Source organism: Rhinopithecus roxellana, chromosome 1 (assembly GCF_007565055.1).
Source record: "Rhinopithecus roxellana isolate Shanxi Qingling chromosome 1, ASM756505v1, whole genome shotgun sequence".
NCBI lineage: Eukaryota > Metazoa > Chordata > Mammalia > Primates > Cercopithecidae > Rhinopithecus > Rhinopithecus roxellana.
The window spans coordinates 71,412,491-71,437,571 of record NC_044549.1 but is presented as its reverse complement, the minus strand read 5'-3'; the positions used below and the strand labels follow the sequence as shown (position 1 = coordinate 71,437,571).

The window sequence follows — 25,081 nt, the reverse complement described above, 5'->3', positions numbered from 1 at the left end:
TCCCAGCCTCCCCAACCTTTCCCTCACCCTTCACTTTCGCTCACAGTGCTTCCTTATCACAGGCACAGAGTCCAGAATATTGCCTGACTCTTGCCTCTCTCCTGGCCCGGGATACTGCACAGGCAGCATTGAAGGAATATATGATTTTAAACAAGTAAAGATGACCATGGAAATACTCAGATGCTAGGAACAGTGATGAGCCTAGTAGATAGTATGCCTAGGTGAATTTTTCTGACTTCATTCAAAATAATTCAGAAATAGCTATTGAGTATGTGATGTTGTGTTAATCTTCACCATGGTTCTATTCAATATTTTACTTTCTTTAATTGCAGTAGCCCATAAGGTCCTTGAAAGCAGAGACTGTGTTTATACCCAGTCTTTAGAGCTGTGCATGGCATACAGTATGTGCTCAGTAAATATTTATTGAATGAGTGAATGGTACAGATGAGGTTATTGAAGATCCCACAAGTTAAGTTACTTGCCTAAGATCACATTGCTAGCAGGAAGGAAAGGTAGGGTTTGAACACAGGGCTCTCCAAATGTATAGATTCCTTTCTTCCAGATTGCTAAGTTAGGCCTACTAGTGGTGCAGAAAAATGGAGATTGGAGACCCCAAAGGTTTCCAACAAAAGCTCCATCTGAGGTCTAGGAAATGCGGGTTCTGACCCATCCTTGCTGAAATCCTTGTGTGAGTTTAGAAAAGTTATTTCTCCAGTTGTCTCCATTTTCTAATCTGTAAAATGAGGAGATGGAAGCAGTGTTCTCTAAGGGCCTCAGGGTCTTCAGATGCCCCTGGGAAGGTTTATGCTTTGTCTTCTTCTGCATGCGCTTGGAATTGGGGTAAGGGGTTAGAGGGCAGCTGACTAACTCACCATCCAAGCACGTGAGGAAAGGAGTCACTTGTGCTTTATTTCAAGGTTCACAAAAGCTCAAAGGTGACGTAGTCTCAGGCCAAAAAACAAGCAACACCCCAAAATGAAAGTTGAAGAGAGAAGAGAAAGAAAAAAATTAAAAAGGAGAGCCATTTGAAGGCTTGACACAGCATTTAATTGAAAAAAAAAAAGCACTCTGATTCCACTCCTAGGTTGGTGTAGCATATAATCTGAAACAGGCGCTCAGGTTGATAATTGTGCCCAGATCTGATCCTTGGCACATAAGAGCATAGCTTTTAAGAAGAAAAAAAACAGGCATGTGTCTTTAAAGCCTCTCTTCTTATATGTGATTTATTCGTGCTCATTTGGAGGTTGCGTAGCTGGGCCTTTGCATCCAGCAAAGGCTTCCTTCCCCTCTCCCTGGCTTGGGGATTATTGATTTGGAAGGCAAGGCTAATTTACATGTAAATAAATCTCAGCACTGGGCAGCGGAATGGGACGTCCAGATGCCGTGACTGACTTGCTGACATCACAGCTTCATTAGCATGCGGAGGATGCAAGCACTGCAACAGCGACTTCTCAGGCACCACCAGCAGCGCCACCGACAGTTATTATTATTTTTTGACCGAGCAGCACATTTCCTGGTTCAGTGGCTTGAGCTCTGTGAGCAGCTGACTAGTCGCCCGGGTCTGGCTCAGGATCAGCTGATGACGCTGAGGCTGGAGTCTGGGACTTCTTCCTTCAGATTGTCATGAAGAAGGGGAGTTAAGAGGAAACTGGGGGTCCTCGGGAAGGCGATCTGAGCACTCAGGCTGATCCAGAGGAAGAGCAGAAGTCATACTTTTTTTTCCCTGCTTGGTGAATTCCCCAGCAGAGTCTGGATCCAGCAGTGCTGTTTTCCCCGAGGTAATGTGGAACAGCTCGGCTTGAGTCTGCTGCCAGCTTCAGGAAGGGTTCAGACTGTAAAGGGGGTTTGAGGAGAAGATGCTTTGGCTGCCTGAGGTCCTGCTTGCATTCTTAGAAGTCAGACCCAGGGAGAAAGTGAACTGGGACAATTGACAAGCTCCAAGGGTCTGGCAGAAGCTTCCTCCGAGACTGGGCATTTCATCCTCCCTGGAGGTGGGTAAGAAATTTGCTCTAATTCACAAATTAAACAGCAGCGTATTTTCTAAGGAGGATGAGAAAGCCAGATCTAGGGCCTTTGCATTGGAGGTGGGGGTGGGATATTGGGGCTTCGTTTTCTTGGCCAGGTATCATTTTTGGTGGCCCTCTGACCCCTTTTGCCTTTTCTATGCTTATTAGAAAGCTCGATTGCAAAGTGTTATGTCACAGCTCTAGGGAGTCCTGAAGAAATGCTTAAATCTTGGTGCTTAAGAAGAAGCAGCATTTCTCTAAAAGTCTAGCTTTCTTTAAATAACAATAATAATATAGGGAAGGGGGCTAACAGACCAAATACCTGATAGTGTTCATGCACAGTAGTCTTTTCAACACATAATGTCAGAAACCATTAGGGGATCTGAGGAACAAGGACTTAGCTGAGACTTCCAGGTAAAGAAATGGCTTTCAAATTATTTAGGTTTAATTTTAGACACTGCTTTCAGATTAGAAATGGTGACAGAGCTTCAGAATATGACTGCATAGCCTGGCTGAAACACATGATTCGGTTTGCCCTCTACGCTGGGTTTCTTGAGGGAGTGATCATAGTTAGTTCTCCTCACTCTTGGCTTCTTGAAAACCAATCATAGCATTACTAATTTGCCATGGAGGTCTTGTGATGAAATACAGATTTTTAATCCCATGGTTTTTTGTTATGTGGTCTTGGACTATGCTGTGGTCCAGTGGGACTTTTATGAATCATAAATAATCTAGGCTGGGCCAAATCGCACCGAGGTTAGCGATCCGTACCAGATGTGATGCCATCCGCTGGTCCAAATGTGGCTCTTGTCTAACTTAGGCACATAGATTATTTCCCCAGTGAGAGAGTTCTGCTTCTCATATCAATGCATGTATGAGCACAGTCAGGGGAGGGCTCCAGTGTGCCATGAATATGTAGACATAGACTGCCGTGTACTGAATCTGCAGCTGGTAAGGCTGTGATTTGCTTCGCCTGCACATCTCTTCCCAAAGAGTGTTTTAAACCATCTCAGTGAGACTTAAACTAAATGAAGCTGGCTTGCCTCTTTGCTAGAGGCCACATGGGCTGACATGGGCTGCTGTAATCCTGCTCCTCAGAAGGCTTACTGCCTGCTGATGGCTTTCACAGATGGGTCAGGATGAGTGTCCCCCAGGGCTCCAGAGTAAGTCACAACTTTGACATAATTACCGTATTTTGGAAATTTGGATTTTAATGCCTCCTGGAGTGCTTATAAAGGTTTTGCCTTTCCATCAAATGCTCCTTCCCCTTGGGAATTCTGTTTTTAATGTGAAAATTAAAACATACTGGCTCCATCAGGCATCTCAGTCTATAAAGATTCACGGGGCAGCCAGAAATAGTAAAATAGCATTGTTTGAAATGGTGTGTTTATAAAGATTTACCCATGCATTATGAGGGAAAAAATAGAAATAGAGGAAGAAAGATGCATTTATGGAAGCTTAAAGAATGAGAAGGGAACTTAGAGGTTAAACAGCATGAGATGATATTTATCCAGGGCTCAGACTTTGGAGTTGGAAAGAGCTGAAGATACTTAGAGCTACCCATTCCTTCCAGTAAAGTGGAGAGAGCAATGGAATCTATAGGTAGGGTGATAGGTAGAAGGATTTACCGAGATGACCTTTGAAAAGCACAGTGGCAGCCACGTAGTAAATACTCAGTAAATATTAGCTGCTATTGTTGTTTTGTTTTTGTTGTTCCCATTTTGTCATTATCATTATAAGTATTGTTGCTAAAAAAACATGATAGTATTGAAAAGGCAACATGTTCACATCCGTTTGCCTGCAGAGAGGTTTTGCTAGCTGAAAAGATGCAATCTCTGGTACTGTTACAGCCAAATGATTCCCACTCAAAGAAACTTTCCACCCTATTGATTGAGTTGACAGAATAAAGTATATTATCCAGAACTACTGTATTTTGCAGAACTGAAAGTGACCAGCTGGTATAATGAAAATCGTTTAGAACTAGCTGGGGCTTAGGCAGCCTTAAAGAAGGCATTCTGTTTTGGCAGCTGACAAGTTACATGTAGAAAGCTGTGGGGTCCCAGTTGGAATCAATGCATTTCTAGATTTCTCTTCTGCTTCAACTATGCATATGAGAGACAGTCCTTTTCTTGCTTCATTCTTTTCAGTGCAGACATTGAGCATTTTCTTCTCCATCCAGGGAGGCCACTGGATACGTGCTTAACCTGCTGGTTGGCTCCTCAGAAGTTCCAAGGCTGAATTTTTGCCACCATCTGGGTGCCTTCAGCTTGTGGGTTGGCTGCTAAGGGAAAGGAATAGGCCTCCCCTGCCTGCCTGCCCACCCGTGGCCCAGTCTGTCTGCTCTTGTTTTGTGTCACTGCCATGGTACAATTTTGCCAGGCTTGTGGTCTGCCTCCTTCATGCCAGTGAGCCTATTTCTATCACACAATTGGACTGCCGTTTCTCTCCCTTTCCTCCCAAGATCTTTCTTTTTAATTTAGGGGAATTCGAACTCTGACACAGGGATCTGAAAGACAAAGGTGGATTAGAAGAGTCAGAGGAGTCTGCCATAACATTCTTTCTCAAGAAACTCAGAACTGGGAGTTGGTCATTCCTGGTTGCTACTGATCTTTAGTAGAGTTGTGTTTTGCACAGAGAATAATATTTATACCTTGACCATAGCCCACCTCCCTTACCTCCTGATGGGATGTGTGATCTCAGGAGAGTTGCCTGACCTCTCTGAACTTTGGCTTCCTCATATGAATGTTGGAAATAAAGTCCCCTGAATGCATGGGATTGCTGTGAAGATACCGGCTATAATGCCCTTGCCCAATTCCTGGTACTGACCGGATGTCGAGCATATTTCCCAGTTAATCCCAATCTATGAACAACAGGGGGCAGTACTTTTAATATTTATCTAACAGAGAAACTGAAGGCCAATAGAATTAAATTAGAAATCAGTAACAACAAGGTATTTGGGAAATCCAAATAAAATGACATAGCAGATGACAAACCTTGGTACCCCGTCTAGTGCTTCTTTTAATAAACATCAATTCCAAACGCTCTGAGTTTGAGTAGGGCTCAATGATCCAACTGCACTGCCTGCCTCAAATTAGCAGAAACCTCTTTATTTAGTAGGCCTGAAGCTGTGGTCATTTCTTCTCTGCTGTCTGTAAAAACACACAAGAGTCAAAAGGCTATGTCCCTCAGATAGGAATTCTGGGTGGCATTGGGATAAAGACTTTCTTTTGTGCTTAGAGACCCACTGAAACCTTTCTCTGTTCATTCCCTCCATGATTGTGGTGCTTATAAACAGGGAACTGCTGGTGACCATGCGCTATTTGCAAACTAAGAAGCTTGAGGATGAGGTATTGACCAAATCTGTTTTCTTTGTTGATGCTTTTGATTGACATTTGCCCCTTTGCTCTGTCTTAACCTGTAAACATTTAAAATGAAATGTTCTGGTTTTTATGCGTGTGTGTGTATGTATGTATGTTTGAATCAAGCAGGGGTGAAGATCTCTTTTGGGAATTGAGTCAGTTGAGTTTGGAGACTTGGTTTTCTTTTTTCTTTGGCCTATTGTCTGAGCAGTTTATTATTTGGCGTCTGAAAACCATAAGCTTGCTTGTTGTGTTATTTCCCTGGGGATAAGGCAGAGGAGAAAAAAGCAAGGCTGGAGAGAGGGGAGAGAGTGTGTGAGTTTGGATGGAGCTTTAAGAGGAGGGGAGGGAAAGGAAGACAGAATGGAGAAGCAGCTGGGAGAATATCAGAGCAATTGCCAATCCACCATGAAAGTGCAAAGCTGAAGATTCCCTTTGGGTGAAGTTGCAACTCAGAAGGCAACTCTGTTCTCCTTTAGCTAAAAACTCCTCTCCCCATCTGTCCTGCAAAACTCACAGCGAAGCCATTTTAAATCCGAAAACCCTCCTTATGACTAAGCACAGCACATGTTTTCCACTAGAGCACCATGGACCATTTCTAAAAGTACATTAATTAAAAGGAGCATATTTTCAAGTACAATATGAGCCTGCCTTTCCCTGGTGGGTGTAGGGGGTAAATTTCAGTGCATGTTTGGCCATGAAGTCTGTAAAGATCAAATTGACTAAACCAAGCACTCAGATATGAGTGTTGACTTGGAAGATGAAACCTAACACTCCAGAGGGCACAGAATCCAGAGACGTCGCTGGTTGGAACTGGAGGCATGAAGAAAATCAGGGCTGGCCTCATTTGACAAAGCATTGCCAGAGTCATGCTCACTCAGAACAGCAGAGTGAACCCACAGGAGGAAGCAATAGTTGGTGGGGAGGGGTGGTCTCTGATAGCTCCCTTCTTCCTGGTGCTAGTGTTTGAGCTGCTGTATGTGTTTGAGCTGCTGTATGTAAGTGTTTGGAGCACTGAAGGCAGCACAGGAGCCCTTTCTTTTTCTCTTCGGACATGGAGAAAGATCCACTTCTGGATGGTACATTTTCCAACCCAGCACCCAGCCTGCCTCAGGTGATGGGAGACTGAATTGAGTTGCCTCCATTCCTCTCACACTGGGACTGCTGTTGGCTTCAAGTCACCCTCCTCTCTTTGACTCCTTAAAATCAAACCTTGTAAATATTTTCCAACCCCATCCAGGGTTAAGGGTAGCCAGGGCAGAAATTCTTAGCATTTCATTTCAACTAGGCAAGATGCCAATTTTTCCAGCTCTTTTCTTGGCATCCATTCATCAGTTATGAGTCCTTAGAGATGCCTGCTCATGAAAGTTCCAAGACTTAACTGAGAAACAGCCATATTTTCTATGGTCACAAAATCTGGTAAGGTTTTAAGGTAACTGTTAATATAGGAGGCAATGTATGTTTTGGGTGTCTATGTGTCTGTTATAGTCTGTGGTTAATGTTGATGTGGATGTATGATAACTGTCATAGACTGAGTGCCTACTGAGTGCTTGCTACGAAAGATGCTTTATGTTGCCTTGTTAATTCTTAAAGCAATCATGCAGCTAGATATTATTGGTTCTATTTAGTAATTGAGAAATCAGAACTCCTGGAAGTTAAGTAACTTGTTCAAGCTTACACAGACAGTAAAGAGTAATGGTGGGATTCGAACCCAGGGTAATCAGAGTCCAAAGCCTGTCCACCATTCTAGGCTTCTTGATACTTTTCATTATAATGTCCCCTGGGGATGTTGTTTATTTCTCTTATATAGTTCCTTTATGAATCCCTCATTTGAGAAACACCTCATTGTTTAGCCATTGAATTAAAATCTCATTGGTTGATCCTTGGTAAAGTTGGAAACACCCAAGAGAATATGTCAGACTTGAAACAGAACATAGTGGTGTCTTCACCTTCTGCTTTTAATGTGACTTTTGGAATGAAAGTGTAAGATTGCTTGGAAAGTCAAAAGACACCCTGAGATGAAAGGTAAAAACTGCAGGCAGATGGAAGAAGTCCTTTGCTGGACTACAGGGAACATAGGGAATTCTTCTGGTCTAAACTTGTGGCTATGGGCAGACCAATGGGAGTTTGGAGAGAGGGAAACCAAGCTTGTTGCTCTTGGTCGCCAGTTGTATGCACATCAGGTTCTAACTAAAATGTATGTTTCCCTTTTCCAAGCCTCAGTTCTTTCATCTTGAACATGAAGGTCCTAAATCAGGTGATCTATACGTTGTCTTCCAGCCATGACCTTGATGAGTGCGAACTTTCAGAATGAATTCAGCCTCGTCAGGGAAGGAGTGTAATTTGCACTGTCGGCCGCTTTTGGCGGGGAACTAAAAGGTCAGCTTTTAGATCAGGACCTGACTTCTCTGTGTTGTGAATATGTGCTGGAATATGAGAAGTGGTAGCCCCCCGGAGAATGACGGGAAGCTTCCTGGAAGAATGTCTGACCTTTGGATGCTTTGCACTAGTGAAAAGGGGGTGGCAGTGGGCAGTGTGTTGGTGCTGCTTGTTCACTTTCAGAAGCTCTCCAGGGCTTTGTTATGTATGCAAGCATCCTACAGAGTGCTAGAGACCAAGGCTTCTCAAATTTAATGTGCATCTACCTGGGGGCGTTGCTGAAATGCAGATTCTGAATTTTTAACAAGCTCCCCTGGGATGCTGATGCTACTCCTTCTAAACTACCTTTATAATAGGCATAGAGGAAAGAAAATTTGACTAAATTCAGAAGGTCCAGAGTCTAGTTCCAATTGTTGCTTATTTGAGTAAACCTCAAATAAATCACTCAGCTGCACCATGACTCAGTTTCTCCACCTGCAGATAAAATAATATCTACTATTTAATGATTACTGTGTGTCAGGCACTGTGTTCACTAAGTGTTCACTGTTTTATGTGCTGTATTTTACTTGATCTTTGCGTTAGGAGGCAGCCTTTGTTACCATCTGCATTCTGCAGTAACTCAGCCCAGAGAGGTTGACTAACTTGACCGAGGTCACACAGCTAGTTGCCAACTTGGGATTGGAATTCATATCACCTGATTCTGGAACCTTCACAACTTACAGACATAATTGATGTGAAATATCTTGGGACTTACTATGTGAATGTGTATGTAATTATATGATATGTACAATTACAAATATTTCAGGTACTTGAGACTGTAAGAAGTAGATGTTTCCCAGATAAGGTTGTATTGTTTTTAAGTAAAAAACGTTCTGATTTATAGAAATTAAAGTAAAAGGCATTGTGAAGTTTCGAAAAGCACAGGTGTTTGCTCCGTTGTCACCTGGGGTGGGGAGGAAGTGGTACATGAAAGGAGTATTCTGAGGAATGGGGGGTTTTGGTTAACTGAGGTTTTATTTTAAATTAAATCCCAGTTCATTATCCGTCTTGGTTTCGTTAAATTTGGACAGTATGACAGATACCTTTTCTGCCTTAATAGGAAAAGCAGGGTTAGCCCAACTGAGTATGTCTTGTGATTCAGGCTATGGCAGCCATGCAAATTATTGTCCTGAAAATGAATCCCAGTGATCCTATTTTGTAAGGAAGCCAGAAGAGGTTGATTGTGAACATTATCTGAGCTTGATATTTGTCACCTCACTAGACACCAGGCTGTTTGGACTTCACTCTTATAAATGTCCTGACCATATGATTAGTATGTCAAATACCTGGCACCTATATCACCATACTCCAGTCTCCTTTGTCCACTTCAGACCTCAAAATTAATCGACACATTTTTTCTGTCCAGCCCCAGTGCATCCTCAGAGTCCTTCTCAACACAGCACTGGAGGCAGCCTATACCCATGAGTTACAGTTGGCCCAGGAGATTTACCCTACATGCAAACTCAACCCTTGGATACCCCCGGAAGTTGGTTCTCTTTTCAGTTTAGTAACTACGTGTTGAACACCTACCAATAGCCTAAGTGTGCTGAAATGAAACCCTATTTTCCATTCACTCTGTATTTTATTTGTTCTCATGAATGTGAATGTTCTGCAGGCTTACTGAAAGGTTTAGTTAATTACTTAATGGGTACACTGTAAACTATTCACATGATGGATATACTAAAAGCCCAGACTTCACCACTACGCAGTATATCCATGTATCAAAACAGCACTTGTACCACCTAAATTTATACAAATTAAAAGGAGGAAAGTTTAATTTTTGGTAAATTAAGGTTTGAATATTCTTTTTTTCTTTCTTTCTCTGTAATACACATCCTGTTGTTCTGAGTAATACCTCAGGACTCCTGTCCCTTTTCATTACCAGTGATGTAGGGTCTTTCTCCAGGTCTCCTGCTGTGATTCTGTCAGAGGAATACCTCCTTTACAAGGGGCTGTTTTCTGTAGGCATCCTCCGGGCAGTCCAGCCATTGGTTAGGTAGTCAGGGGATATGAAGTGCTAGCTCCTGGCTCAGCAACTGCATAGCCCTCAGCTAAAGCTCTCCCCTTCCCCTGACGGCTTATCCATCAAGAGTCAGAACTTCATTTAAATCGCTGCCTGAGTCGATTACTCGGTTTTGAGTTCATCATCTCAGAAGTTGCCAGGAAAGCCTGTCAAGACTAGAAGCTTGCCACTGACTGGAAAGACGACACCCCCACCCTTGTGTCCTGTGCAGGTTGGGCCACTCCGAAGTGTCTGCCTTATTAGGAAGGAGGGTGAAAATGCACAGCAAAGAATTCACATGCTCCTCTCTCAACAGGAGTGTTGATTCTTGCTAGACTGGCTTCTGAAAGGGGAATAAGTAGAAAGCAGCATTATCACGGGGCCTGATTGATCGGAAAGCTTGAACCTGCCTTCTTTTTACTGTGTCAATTTGGCTGCCTAACCAGCTGCCTAAACACTCATGTTGTTTGCCCTTGTAATGCTTAAAAATGGTTTTAAACCCTGCACCACTGAATTGCTAAGATGCAGCATCCTAAATGGTAACTATGATATCATGTGCTATTTTGAATTTTTAAAAGAATGTTACAGAGAGTGAGAAATAGCAATTGAGCATCTGCGAGATGTAAGGCACTGACTTTGGCCCTGTGGGTAGTTTAAAATATCACAGCCGGTCTTTTGCACTTAACCAGTTTTCCAAACAGATGTTTTTAGCTTAGGATCCCTGGACAGTAAAGGACCAGACAGAATTGATGAACTCTGACATGTAACACAAAATTTTCTGTGAATGTGTATCTGTCCATTTTTTAAGGGAGAGGATCCCAGCTTTCATCAGATTCTTAAGGGCATCAAGTCACCCAAAAGGTTAAGAACTGCTAAATTGGGTGGTAGGTTGTTGTAAACTCATCCAGAGAAATCTCTACAGGTTAATGTGAGACTGGAAAAAAGAAATGTTCTTCTGCCCCAGAGAAATGCAACATTTTTCGACATGATTACCCAGGAGCTAATGTTAAACCCTGTGGAGCTAGAAGGAGAGAGTTACCTGATTTTCTTCCATTTTATAGATGAGTAAATTGAGGGTCGTGGTCTCAAATGCCAAAGCCACAGGAGTTCTTGTTGCTTCTCTCTCTCAGATACTTTTTATTGTTCACTCAACAGTTTAACAACTTTTTGAACATTTGCTGTGTACTAGGCCAGAGTTTTTCAGTATTTCTGTACTTGAGGCATTCTTTCAAATACTTGACATTTTGCAGTACAGTAACAGAATTAATTTACTACACTATAGTTATGGTACATTCTCAGCAGTAATACATTTTTCTCTACCTCATCTTAAGCTTTTGCAAACTTTCATTTAATTGAGGACAAAGGCAGTCTTTCTTTAATGTGATCTTGGCCAAACACTACTCATCGTGTAGTTGAATCACACTCTACATTTGTGACATCATTGTAGCAATATACATTTTCAGTTATTGTAAAAAAGTAAATATGAAAAATAAAATTTACACTTTGGTTATATCTTGTTTGTAGCCCACTGGTTGCAGCTAGATTTCGGACTAAGTATTAGAGAATCAAAATTTCAAAGAGCTACTTACTGAATGCTTATTATTGTTATTCTAGATATAGGATTTTAAAATTTACATTACAATGGGAAAAGGTATTATAGACACACCAACAAATAAAATGGCTTCTGATGTTAAGGAAACAAAAAATTTAAAGGATACTAAAATGGGGAGAGTATATGAGAAAGGGAGGTGGGCTGTTTTTTATATGATCCTTGGTGGAGAGGTCTTTGGTTGATGATGGGAACAGTGAAAAGCAGGCCAGCTCCTGAAGTACTGAGGGAAGGGTCTTTTGGACTGAGGAGCAGCTACTGCAAAGATCCTAAGAGAGGGACAACCTTGGCAAATTCAAAGGACAAATAAAGGCTGCTGAGGCTGGAGCAAGATGGGGAATAGAGTAGAACAAGATAAATTTGGAGAGAGAGGAACAGACCAGGTTATATAGGGTCTTGTAGGCTATGGTTAAAGAGTTTATGCTTCATTCTCATTGTTGTGAGAAGTTTATGGCACATTTTAAGCAGGAGAGCTAAGTGTTATCATCATTGTTTAAAAAGCAAACAGTGGTGGAAATTAGATTCTAGAAGGGCAGGCATGGAGGCAGGAAATTAAGAAGTAAGCTATTGTAGTAGCTCAAGCAGGAGGTAATGGTGAATTGGACTAGGATAGTAAAGACAGAGTTGGTAAAAAGAGATAATGAATAAATAACTAAGACTCATCCCATGCACCAAGGAAGTCCACGGTCCCGGCTCCTTGTTGTTCGTTTCATCAACTATGCTCAAAGTGTGTGGGCGTTGCTACATCTAACAGGCTTGGGACACAGTGTGGGGGCTGGGATGGAGGAGGAGTACATCCTTCAACCAGCACCTTGTCAAATCGGAGTATAACAAATTTTTTAATATTTTCAAAACCTTACTCCTGTAGACCATGTGAATCCAATTCATCAAGGGCTTCTTTCCAAAAAATCATGAAACCAGGAAATGTTATTTTCTTTCTGTCTACCTCCCTCCTTCCTTTCACTGCTGCAAGAATGAGGAAGCAAGTTGTAGCTCAGAACAAAACCACAAAAACCTTTCCATAGATCCAGCTTGAATAAGGAAAATCAACATCTCACTTTTGCTGCCTGTCCCTCCTATAGAAAACCCTGAGAATTTTGTTTGTTTGGTTTCTTTCTTTGGACTTGACTAAAGCCAGGTCTCTCCTGAAAATAATGTCTTTCCCTGTTGTGTCTAACTCAATCTGAATTGAGGGGCTTTACATCCAGCATTGGTGTCTGGTAAACCTCCAGTCGCTGGATTCTCTTGTTTCGCAAGTCCACTGGGGTCGTGCGGAGCCTCTGGCCTCGTTTGCTGAGCAACGTGGATTTCTGGGAAGTTTTTGCCTCCAGCCCTTCAGCACAGATATTAAAGGGCCCCTGTCAAGTTTCGAAGGGTGTGACCATTGCCAGAATCCCCACAAGCCAAGCCCCTGAGGGATTCCACTGCCAGCTGGCTCACGTCCATACCAGAGATGGCTGAATTTCTGTGGTTCTCTGTGCATGGAGCTGGCCCAGTTCCCCTGGATGAAAGGAGGCCTAATATAAACTGAAAATGTTATTAATAAGCAGCCACTTAAGAATTTCCTATGACTTGCCAGTGATTTGGGGGCCTCTATGTGAACACGGAAAAAAGCACAACTTGTTTTACATGGATTAAGGGACCAGGGCAGCCAATCCGGAGGGGCTGCCAAAAGGTATTCAGGTGTTTGGTGAAGGGCTTTGGGTAAGTTCCACAAACTCTTTGAGGCTTGCTTGTCCTATCTGTAAAATGAGAAGGATATCCATAATTTTCTTCTCATAGTGTGGTTTGAGGATTAACTAAGAAAGGCATGGAAACTGTTTGACACAGAGCTTGGCACATACTCAGAAAATGTTTTCTGAAAAAAAGTGGAGAAATCACACCCCAAAAATGAAGCCAAACTGACCTTATGCCCCTGGGCTCAGGGGAAAATGAGTAAACTTAGAGTTCCAGATACCTCTAGCATTCAGTAGTAACCACAGTACTTGGCTTCTCTGAACTTCACTTTCTTCATCTATAAAGAACCCCTGCTCTTCTGACTAACCTTGTAGAGATTATTGGCAATTCAAAAGTTACATGAAATGAAAGGGCTTGGTAACTCTATAGTCCTTGATTCATCCAACAGGTCATTAATTTACTGTCTAACCTGTCTGCCTTATTGCATCTTGGTATGAAAAGAAAGTCATGGCCAGGTGCGGTGGCTCACGCCTTTAATCCCAACACTTTGGGAGGCCAAGGCGGGTGGATTACCTGAGGTCAGGAGTTCGAGACCAGCCGGGCCAACGTGGTGAAACCACGTCTCTACAAAATACAGAAAATTAGCTGCGCATGGTGGGGCATGCCTGTAATCTCAGCTAGCTGGTGGAAGGCTGAGGCAGGAGAATTGCTTGAACCCAGGAGGCGGAGGTTGCAGTGAGCCGAGATTGCACCATTGCACTCCAGCCTGGGCAACAAAAGAAAAACTCCGTCTCAAATAAAAACAAACAACAACAACAATAACAAAACAGTCATTAGTATGACCTTGAAGAATTCAAAACTTGGTCAAGGATACATAATCCTTTGATAGGGATAATAATAAAATTACCTTGCTCAGTTCAGCACACCTTTAAGTTTACACTAAGGATTTGGTAAGACTTATCAAAATGAATTGTTCACCACCCATCTGTTTTCCATTGATCTCTTTCCATCCTAACTGGAATAGATTAGTAGGGTCTAGATTGACTTCTGGAGAACAAGAACCCTAACTACTTTTGTTTGTTTGTTTGTTTGTTTGACTTTGTATCTGTAGACATAGGGTAGGATCTAGCACACTGGCACGTTGTCAAGTTTCATTATACCATGAATGTTGTATATATTAAGTTGTTAAATCCTAATGGCAACTCACCGAAGTTAGGATTTGAACCCAAGTTATTGTAACCACAGAATCTAAGATCGTAACCCACTGCAGTATACTGCCTTAAGTCCTTAGGGAATATTTTATGCCTCAGATCTTGTCTATATAAGTTTAGCCAACTTCATCCACAAAGAAGGTAGAGACTAAACAAGTACTTCAGCAGGTGGCATGGAAGAGAAAAGCAAACAAAGAGGTGTTTTGTGGAGTCTTCTGATCCTTGCCTTGAAGTTTGGAGGTGAGGTGTGTTAGAATTCAGTTTTCATTCATTTCCTCAGAAACTGTTCCCCCAAAGGATTTATCTGGAAAGGAAGGGCTCTTAGAACTTGCTCTGATAAATGTCCAATGAAGCAAAAATGTGCATGCCATAAAATCACAGGTGGCATGTAGACAAAGTGAAGTGGAGAAATATATCTAGAAGGAGTCACCAACTCTATCTACCTTGGTTTATTCTTTGCAGAGCAGCAGGTCTGACAGGCAGCTGAGGAAATCAGAGCTTTTCTAGATACCCCACAGCCTTGCACAGGGATACAGTGATGTGGGGATGCAGGTAGTAGTGTTGCCATGGAGACACCATCAGTGGCCAAGCTCTTCTCCTTTGAGGGCTCACTCCATCTACTCATCATGAAGTTGAATTAGCTCTCTATGTGCTTGGTAGACGATTCCTCACTGGCTTGTGAATGCTTTTAAAATAAAGCTAAAACTCCCTCCCAGCTGCCATCTTGTTACCATACTAGACTCCTGTCAGCATCTCAGTGACACCATGTTCTGTCCCCCTCCTATGACTTTATTTGCCTGTTAGGAATACTCTTTCATTATCTTTTTGCCTAGAAACCTCTCCTACTCAGCAACCTTTGGCTCTAGCTTCCTCAAGGAGGCCTTCCCTGATTTGTCGTTAACCAGGAATCTTCTGTAACACAGTGGCTGACACATTAATGATGGCCTAACAACAGAGATGCAGTACCAACCACTTTCTTTGTTTTAAAACTTTTTATTTTGTAAAATTGCAAGGTCAGTTAGATCAAAGTTACAAGAATAGTATAACAAACTCCCAAAACACCCTTCTAGATTTTTCAGTTAACATGTTGCCACATTTGTGCTGCTTGTTCTCTCCCTCTTTTCCTCTCTCTCTCCACACACAGTCATATACACATATTATTTTTGTTGAACCATATGAGAATAAACTGCAAACATCATCCCTTATCTGTATATATTTCAGCATCTTTCTCTTCAGAACAAGAACATTCTTTTAAATATCTTTTTCACAAGAACTCTCCACTTTGTAATTTATGGTCTAGATATTTCTGGCTATATCATTGTGTCAGAGAGAGACTCCTTTTTATTTTTTAACCCCTTGCAACACCTACCACAATGCATGGTACATAGTAAATGTTCAGTGAATTATTGTTTAATGAATGAAGTTGACTGCCACAAGTATTTCAGCATTGCCTCTGTTCTGCCTTTTGGACTCATGGTTCCTGCTGCTGTAGAAACTCTACCTTGTTGCTTGAGCCTACTTGTCTGGCCTGTGGGAGAGGGCAGAGAGCCCCAAGGAGTGGTCTTCAACCAATGGCTGTTGATAATTGGTGGATAAGTAGCCCTACTTCCTTGACTCCCAAGGGGAATGTATCTGAGGAATGTTCTGTACTTCTCCCATAGGTCCTCAGCTGAAATGAGTTCTGGTTGCTCAAAGCTGCTACCTGTTCATTAACTTACCCTCTATTTGCATCCTACCCTTCCCCACTTTCATTCTTCCGTTCCCTGTCAGGCCTTTTTGGGATCATCTCCCACAAGATTCAGATATCTTCCAAGAGTCTGATTCTGGGGAAACCCAATCTAAGATACTGCCCCTCAATGACTGAGACATCATTCCTGCAAATCAAAGTACAGTAAGAGATCTTTAAATTATATGTTTCCAAGCAAAGTCACCCAGGAGGCTTATTTTTAAAAGGGAAGGCATTTCTGCTGCTCAAAAGTTACAAGATAAATTAGTCTAAAATAGGACACTGCATGTAATTCTTCATTGAAGCATGAATTGGCATATTAAGAAGAGGAAACAACTGCCCCTGAAAATTACTCTGTACCAACTTCAGTAACCCCTGGGAGAGAGAAGCACTTCTTAGTGCAGATGGCCAGAGCCGCTGGAGCCCAGCCGGAAGGGAGGGAGTTGGATAGGACCAGGCAGTGTGGTCTTGGCACTCAGCACACACCAGCCTCATACCCAGCTGGCCCCGTCACAGTCTCCGCCCTTGAGCTTCTGTGTTTATTAGGAAACCATTTTTCCTTTCTCACAGAGATAGAAATCTTGCTCCCAGACATGGCAAGTGTCAAGGTTCATGCCTGGGTCCCTCATTCAGACGGAGTGTTTGCCAAAAAAGGGGAAAAACAAAGTATTGTGGCTAGGGGGAAGGAGTTAAGGAGCCAGTAAGGCTGCAAATAACAGGATATGCTGACGTCTGGGTATCAAGGCAGAGGGATATAGAAATTCCAAGGAGAAACGGGTTAGGGGGGATGGGAGAACTTTCCTACACCCACTAAAATGGCACCATCCCCTGAATTTCACATCTGTGCTTGGGCTTTGGTACAGGCAGTTGCCTAGCCAGTTTGGTCACTGTCATTAATCCAGACAGTGGTGGGGGAAGAGGGAGGCCACAATATCACCTTCCGAGAATGACTCATGTAGTGCTCTTCCCCACCTCAGGACCTGTGTGCTCATTTCTCTGCCTGGAAAACTCGTACTCTGATTTTTCTCATATCTGCCTCATAGTCAGTCTTCTCATCACAACTCAAATGTCACTTCAGTGGGAGGCCTGTCCTCACTCATCCTTAGTTCCTGTCTTTCTGATTTCTCTATTTCTGTCATAACGCTTATCACAATCTGTAAATGGCAGGTTTATCTGTTTGTTTACTTAACTGTTGACTGTCTTTTTCACTTGGTTCAAAGCTCCACACAGGCAGGCATGTTATCTGTCTTAATGACTGTTGTGTGCCCAGCATCTTAGTGCAGTGCCTAACACACAGTAGCTGCTCAGTCAATTTTGGTGGGTGGGTGAGTGCCTAACACACAGTAGCTGCTCAGTCAATTTTGGAAGGCTGAGACAGGAGGATTGCTTGAGCCCAAGAGTTTGAGACCAGCCTGGGTAACATGGTGAAACCTTGTAGGTGGGCAGTTGGTTGATTGGTAGGTTGGTTGGCTGGATGGATAGATATGGATGGATGGATGGATATGAATGGATGGATAGATGGGTGGATGGATGAATGCATATGAATGTATTTACAGATATGAATGGATGGATAGATAGGTAGATGGATAGATATGGATGTATTTATGGATATGAATGAATGGATAGATGGGTGGATAGATAGATAGATATGGTTGTATGTATGGATATGAATGGATGGATAGATGGGTGGATAGGTGGATAGATATGGCTGTATGGATGGGTATAAATGAATGGATAGATGGGTAGATGGATGGATAGATATAGATGTATTTATGGGAAGTATGTATGGATATGAATGCATGGATAGATGGGTGGATATGTGGATAGATATGTATATATGGATGGATATGAATGAATAGATAGATGGGTGGATGGATGGATAGATATGGATGTATTTATGGATATGAATGAATGGATAGATGGGTGGATGGATGGATAGATATGGATGTATTTATGGATATGAATGAATGGATAGATGGGTGGATAGATAGATATGGATGTATGAATGGATATGAATTGATGGATAGATATGTATGTGTTTATGGATATGAATGAATGGATAGATGGGTGGATGGATGGATAGATATGGATGTATATACAGATATGAATGGAAGGATAGATGGGTGGATGGATGGACAGGTAGATGGATGGATATGGGTGGAATAAAAAAAAAGAGTATTTTGACACTGTACCTAAAACAAGGTAGGAGAAAGCACTGGTTTCAGATGATGTAGTTCCTTAACTTCAGTCAAGTTACTCGTGAGTTTATCACCTAAATTTTTGTATCTGTGAAATGGATAAAAATGCCAACTTTATAGGACTGCTGAGAGAGAAATGAGATAAATTAAGTGAAAATTATTGAATATTATAAACCTTCATAAGTATGAACAATTATGTTAACAGTAGAACATAGCTGCTGTGTTCACCCCTCACCTGCCATCCTCAGTCAAAGCACAGGTTGGGCTAGAGCAACAGGAGTCAGGGCCTGTAGGTCACACCTGCCATCTGGAGCCCTTGATCTTTTGGAGCAGATTTTCACCTCTTGGAATATTCCCATTTGATTTCAGGCCAGCCTCTACAAATATATTTTCTTCCTTCCTTCATTTCTGGGATTCTGACTCTCCACTTACCCCTTTTGCAAGGAATGTATAAGTAGGAGCTGAAGCCCTGTGTGGGGGTCGCATGATCCATACAGTTTTTGAGGAGGGTCGCTTTTTTCTTTGTGATAGCTCGGTTTTAACAACTCTGACCTGTTCAAGGCAGGATTATCTCAGCAATGTCTTAGGGCAGGCAAACCTTGCTTCCAGTTCTTACAGACTCGGGGAAACACTACAGGGGAATGCCTTTCTTGCTAACAACAGCCACTGTCCTTTCATTTGCTTACCTTTTCTAGGCAGCCTGCAGTCTAGAAAAAACTCTTTACCCAAACACCTAATTGCCTCCTAAAACCTGAGGGAGGTGTTACTAAAGGGCAGTGCACTTGAAAACAATGTTTGGTTCATTTTAGGCTGGTGTCATACGTGCATGTGAAGAGTTGATGCTTTCGTTGGAAACTCAGGGAAAATGGGCTACAGAGCAGATGGAGTAAGTCGGGCCGCTGCCCAGCTCCTCCTGCGTCAGCATTTCCCAGAGATCTATTATATGGTTTGAAGTGATGTATGTTATCGCAGCATTGGAGGTTATATGACTAGTGTACAAAGACACAATTCAAAGCCAAGTCTTAGTGGTTTTAAATTATCCATGCCCCATCTTTCTCCACTTGCACAGAAAATTGCAAGTTGATAGCTAGTGAAATCTGGTTGTCAGATTTTTTTTTTTTTTTTTTAATCGAAGGGACCTAACTTTTAGCTCTGTGATACCCGTAAGTATATGTTATATGTAATTCCCACGTTGGAGGTATCTTTTACATTACATAAGTGGATTCTTGATCCTGCTACAGGGCACCAGTTCAGAACAGACCCACTTATCTGGATTGAATAATGCACATCTATTTGCTGAGTGTTATGTGTGCATGTGTGGGTGGCTCTGGCTCATGTCTTGTCATTACCGGCCAGAGTCTTATCCCCTGGCTCTGGCTGATGGGGAAGACATAGAATGAAGTCTGGTCTCCAGTTTCTTAACACTAAGGGAAAAGAGGACCAGCAGCTGTTTCTGTTTAATGGAGATTATCTTTGGGATTGTGAGTGTTTTGAAACTTTTTTACTCTTACTGCTTATCTGTAGTTTCTGATTTTTTCTACATTAGTTGTATATTGCTTTTTAAGGATAAGGAAGTAATAACTTTATAATAAGTATAATAAGGAGGAAAATGCTTTTCTCTTTTTTTTCTTATTAGGAATAAAAAGAGAGCTGGGCACGGTGACTCATGCCTGTAATCCCAGCACTTTGAAAGGCTGAGGCAGGGGGATTGCTTTAGCCCAGGAGTTTGAGAACAGCCTGGGTAACATAGTGAAACCTCGTATCTACAACAAATACAAAAATTAGCTGGGCATTGTGGCATGTGCCTTTAGTCCCAGCTTCTCAGGAGGCTGAGATGGGAGGATTGCTTGAGCCCAGGAGGTCGAGGCTGCAGTGAGCCATAATCTCACCACCGCACTCCAGCCTGGGTGACAGAGAGAGACCCTGTCTCAAAAAAAAATTGTTCTTTTGCCTTTAGTGAGCTAGAGGCATGGAAGAATTTAAATACCTAGGATACATCTGTTATTTAGCGAAAAACAATGGAGAGCTTTGGGTTATTTTAGCCCTTTTCTTTGTTTTTGTTTTTGTTTTTGTTTTCAAAGTGAAAACAAGTTTATTTAGAAAGTAAAGGAATAAAAGAATGGCTGCTCCATAGGCAGAACAGTCTAGCCCTTTGTTTTTAATAAAAGTGTGTTTTCCCACCTCTGGCCTTGCCTGCCTTGGGCGAAGCCATGTTGAATCCCGTGTTGTTTATTCCTTGTCAGTCACTTGGTTTGTACGGGGACTGAACCGCTCTTTAAGCAGTCTGCCCCTTGTCCCTGTGCATGAAAGTGGCCTAAACCTGATCTAGCCATGGACTTGGGACAGAGGACCCCACACCACAAGGGAGGTGGAAGTCAAGACAGATGGCAGGGCTGGCAACAAGAGACACTATTCTCATGTCTGATGTAGTCTTGCTTTTCACCAGTGCCTTTCACACCCTACTGGGTACCCAGCTGAGTGGCAGGAGGGCCTAGTGATGCAAGAGGTTAAGACATGGTAGCAAGGAAGGGCTGGCATCGACTCTTTGGGACCGTTTGAAAATGTACATTGCCCAGAGTTTCTGAGACCATCGAGTATATTGGTAAAACCCACACCTGTTTTTAAACCACGCCCTTAGGTGCTCCTTTCTAACTAGGAGGCTACTACAGAAGAGTGACCTTGAGCTGTGCTTGGAGGACCAGCTGCATCACATTCACCAGGCACACTGGTGAAAATGCACATTCCTGAGCCTGCCTCAGACCTATGCAATTAGAGTCACTGGGACATCCTACTGTTCCCCATGCATCTCCATGTAATGTCTTGGCAACCAGATATACAGTTTCTTACAACTAGAATTATTATTTATGTAAGAGTTTCATGATGAGGAATTATTTATTTCTTAAAAGCCATTAACAGCCTCTATATTTTTTCTTCTTTCCATCTAGCAAATTATCAAGCACCTACTTCATATTTTGGTACATGCTAGAAATGACTTCATGGAGTCTAGGAACTTTGGTGGTGTTTAGCCTTGTGGCTTTGGAACCTTGAGGACTTCAAGGCCATGAATGTGCCTGGAGTTTGGGGAGGAGGTTGAGCTTTGGAGAAGCTGGGCTCATAGTCGTCTTCTCCACATCAACTTGGGCAGCCCTGTTTTCTATTTTGAGTTGCCATATATGAGTTCTTTTACAAAATATATTTTCTTCTCATTAAAAAAGGTGGGGGGGCACTGGGCACGGTGGCTCACGCCTGTAATCCCAGCACTTTGGGAGGCTGAGACGGGCGGATCACGAGGTCAGGAGATTGAGACCATCCTGGCTAACATGGTGAAACCCTGTCTCTACTAAAAATACAAAAAATTAGCCGGGTGTGGTGGCGGGCACCTGTAGTCCGAGCTACTCGGGAGGCTGAGGCAGGAGAATGGCATGAACCCGGGAGGCGGAGCTTGCAGTGAGCCAAGATGGCACTACTGCACTCCAGCCTGGGGGACAGAGCGAGACTCCATCTCATTAAAAAAAGGAAAAAAACAACAAAAAACAAAAGGCGGGGAGGGGGAGTAAAAGAGACAGAGAAGGAAAGTAAAAAACAGGCTTAATGATGTTTGCAATCCCATTCGAATCTCAATTTCTACAGTTTGCTACTTGAACTTGTCAAAAATCATGTTCTAAAGGAAAATCCCTTTTTTGCCTTCATCCTGTCCCTTCTCACATAAAACAAGACCTTGTGGTTCAGGGTTCGTTGTTGTAAATAACCTGTCAAAATCTCAAGGATAAGTATTCCCCCTACAAACCCTGCCCCCGATCTACTCATGATGAATCCTTTCATGTAATGGCAGGCAAGTTAATTGGTATAGATTGTTAGTCATTTTCCAAATGATAATGGTCACTGGTGCAGATAACCAAGCTACTTGGAGATAGTTAAAGAGAGGTCCTGCACCTGACAATACTGTGTATGCCTTGGAAGGGCCGATTATGGTTTCTGAGATATGGAAGTCATGATTTAATGCTGCAACTTGGAGGTGGAGGATTTGCAGAGGTTGTTTTGGGGTAGAGGAGAATGCAGAATCTCCCCTCTCTGAATCATGGCTTATTCCTTGGAAACCTGTCATTCACAAACCCAATTATGTGCAGGTAGAATGTCAACTCTGACAGAATGAAACCAATGCACCCTTTGTGTGTGTGTGTGTGTGTGTGTGTGTGTGTGTGTGTGTGTGTTTTAATGAAATCCTGCTTTACTAGCAGGTTCTATTTTCATAAATGTCTATTTTAAAAAAAGCCAAATCATATATTTCCCCACACACTTCTGAATATGTTTCATTCAGGTGAGAAGCCTTAATCAGTGTGTTGAAAGAGAGCTGTTAGGTGTTGCTGTGCGCATTTTGCCAAAGGGGGAGAGATGCAGGAATGAAGAGAAATCCTCTTAGCATTACATCTGACCCTCTGCCCCTTTCTGAGAGTCTGGGCCTTGGGTTCCCAATTTATAGATGGAGGTTATTAAATTAGCCATTATCAAAGGCTGTCATGGAATCACTCAAAGGTTGAAAAATCTTTACAAAGAAAAATGTCGTGCCACAGGAGTGCCGGTTAATTATAAATGAGAAGTGGAAGGCAGGCAGCTAGCATGGAAAGCAGATAAGGTCCTTGTGGCTTTGAGTTACTATTTAGGGTTTTGGGTTTTTTTTTCCTTTTCTTCCCCTCTCCTTGGTTTTGCTTTTGTGTGGGTGTGAGGTTTTGTTGTTGTTGTTGTTCAGAAGTAAAAGGGTATTCTGTGGTTAGAATCAGATTTTCTGTAAGTAACTTTTTGGTTCAGTGGTCAGAGAGAGCCTACTTTGAGTCCCTGTTCTGCTCACTATTTAGGGTTGATTAACTGCTCTGAATAGTTCAGTTGCTTAACTGCTTACAAGCCATTTAACCACTCTGGGCCTTTGTTTTCTTCTGTGGGAAGTGGAGATAATATTTCCTTTCTTGGAGGACTGATGGAGATAATATTTCCTTTCTTGGAGGACTGATGGAAGAGTCATGTATGTAAGTTATAAAGCAACTCAAATGCCGGGCATACAGCTCAGTGTGTGCCCCCTCCCCATCCTGACCACCTGTATCCTGCTTCTTTCTGGTTTTCAGTAGCACTTACTGCCTTTAATATACTTTGTGATTGAATGACTCGTTATGTGTATTGTATGTTTCTCCCCTCTGAGAACGCAGGCCAAGAGGGCAGGGATCTTTGTCTTGATTAGGTATCCAAGTACCTAGAGCAGGCCTTGGTACATGGTAAGTGCTTGTTAGTTATTTGGGGCTTGTTGTTGTCGTCGTTTTGTTTTTGTTTTGGGGTGTGTGTGTGTGTGTGTGTGTTGAGACAGCTTCTCACTCTGTCACCCAGACTGGAGTGCAGTGGTGCGATCTGGGCTCACTGCAACCTTCACCTCCTGGGTTCAAGTGATTCTTGTGCCTCTACCTCCCGAGTAGCTGGGACTATGGGTGCCTGCCACCGTGCCCAGCTGAATTTTTTTTTTTTTTTTTTTTTTTTTTTTTTTTTTTTTGTATTTTTAGTGGAGACATGGTTTCACCATTTGGCCAGGCTGGTCTCGAACTTCTGGCCTCAAGTTATCCATCCACCTCAAGTTATTTGTTGAGTGACCACATAGGGCCTCAGCCCTCCCCATCTTCTCTTTTCTGTTTATCCTTCTACTTGTTGATGCTTATTCTGGATCTGATTCTGCACTCCTCGTCTGTTTTCTTCTTGTCTTTCTTCCTTCTCCTGGAGCCTCAGTTCATTAAATCATGTCCATCCGGCATTAGTGTGCTCTTCCCTGCATAATCAGTACCTGAATAAATGAATTTCCTTGGTGGATATTTTGGGACTGAATTTGGTAAAAGTTTTCTACATTTCAGTGTTCAAGTATGACTTTCTAGTAAAAAGCATTAGTCACCAAACAGCTTACTCAGTTTACTTAAACACACTGAAACTTGTTTTTCCTTAAGTCATAAACTGGAAAAAAAATTCTTGGAGAAATAAACTGACTGCTTCCCAACAGACCTGACCATTGTGCAGTAACTGATTAATTAAAGAGTTACTGTTCAAATGAGCTCTATTTTTAAAAGCAACAACCAGGGTTTGGATGGAACTTCTTTGAGTTTGGAGATGCAAACCAGATCCAAGGTGTGCATTCTGTCTGTGTATATTTCTGATGCGATGAAAGCAGGAAATGGGGGAATCTGACAAGCCAAAATCAGTTTGGTTAGACTAAACTGATTTTGTTTCTTCGAGTGCATTTTTATGTGGAAATTCAGGTACAACACATCAATACAATAAAGATATAAAACAACTAATCATCTTGATAGATGCAGAAAATGTGTTTGACAAACTCCAACACCCTTTTGTGGTAAAAACAACAAACTAGCATAGAAGAGAACTTCCTCTACCTGATAAAGAGCGTCTACAAATAACTCATGGCTAACATAATACTTAAAGCTGAAAGACTGATGCTTTCCCCTTAAGATCAAGAACGCAGCAAAGATGTCCACCCTTGCTACTTCTGTTGAACATTGTACTGGAGGTTCTAACCAGGGCAATAAGACATGATAAATAAATAAAAGACATCAGATTGAAAAGGAAAAAGTAAAACTCTCTATTTGCACATGATATAGCCTTATATAGAGAAAATTCTAAAGAACATACACGCACACAAACACACACACGCACACACAAGTGCCTAAACTAATACAACTAATAAATGATTTTAGCAATATTGTATGATTTAACATCAGTATAAAAATCATTTATGTTTCTATACAATAACAATCTGAAAATGAAATTGGGAACAATTCTAATTACAATAGCATCAAAAAGGATAAAATACTTAAGAACAAACTTAAAAGAAG

At 42.1% G+C, this 25,081-nt stretch overlaps 1 protein-coding gene across 1 annotated transcript in view; it reads left to right on the top strand.

The window, feature by feature from the left end:
• The first annotated feature begins 1,464 nt into the window (after positions 1–1,464).
• Positions 1,465–25,081, top strand: part of PRICKLE2 (prickle planar cell polarity protein 2) — a 139,136-nt gene continuing 115,519 nt past the window's right edge. Inside the window, exon 1 of the mRNA XM_030922974.1 lies at positions 1,465–1,991. The gene's annotated coding sequence lies outside the window, so the exon portion shown is untranslated. The remainder of the gene's footprint in view (positions 1,992–25,081) is intronic.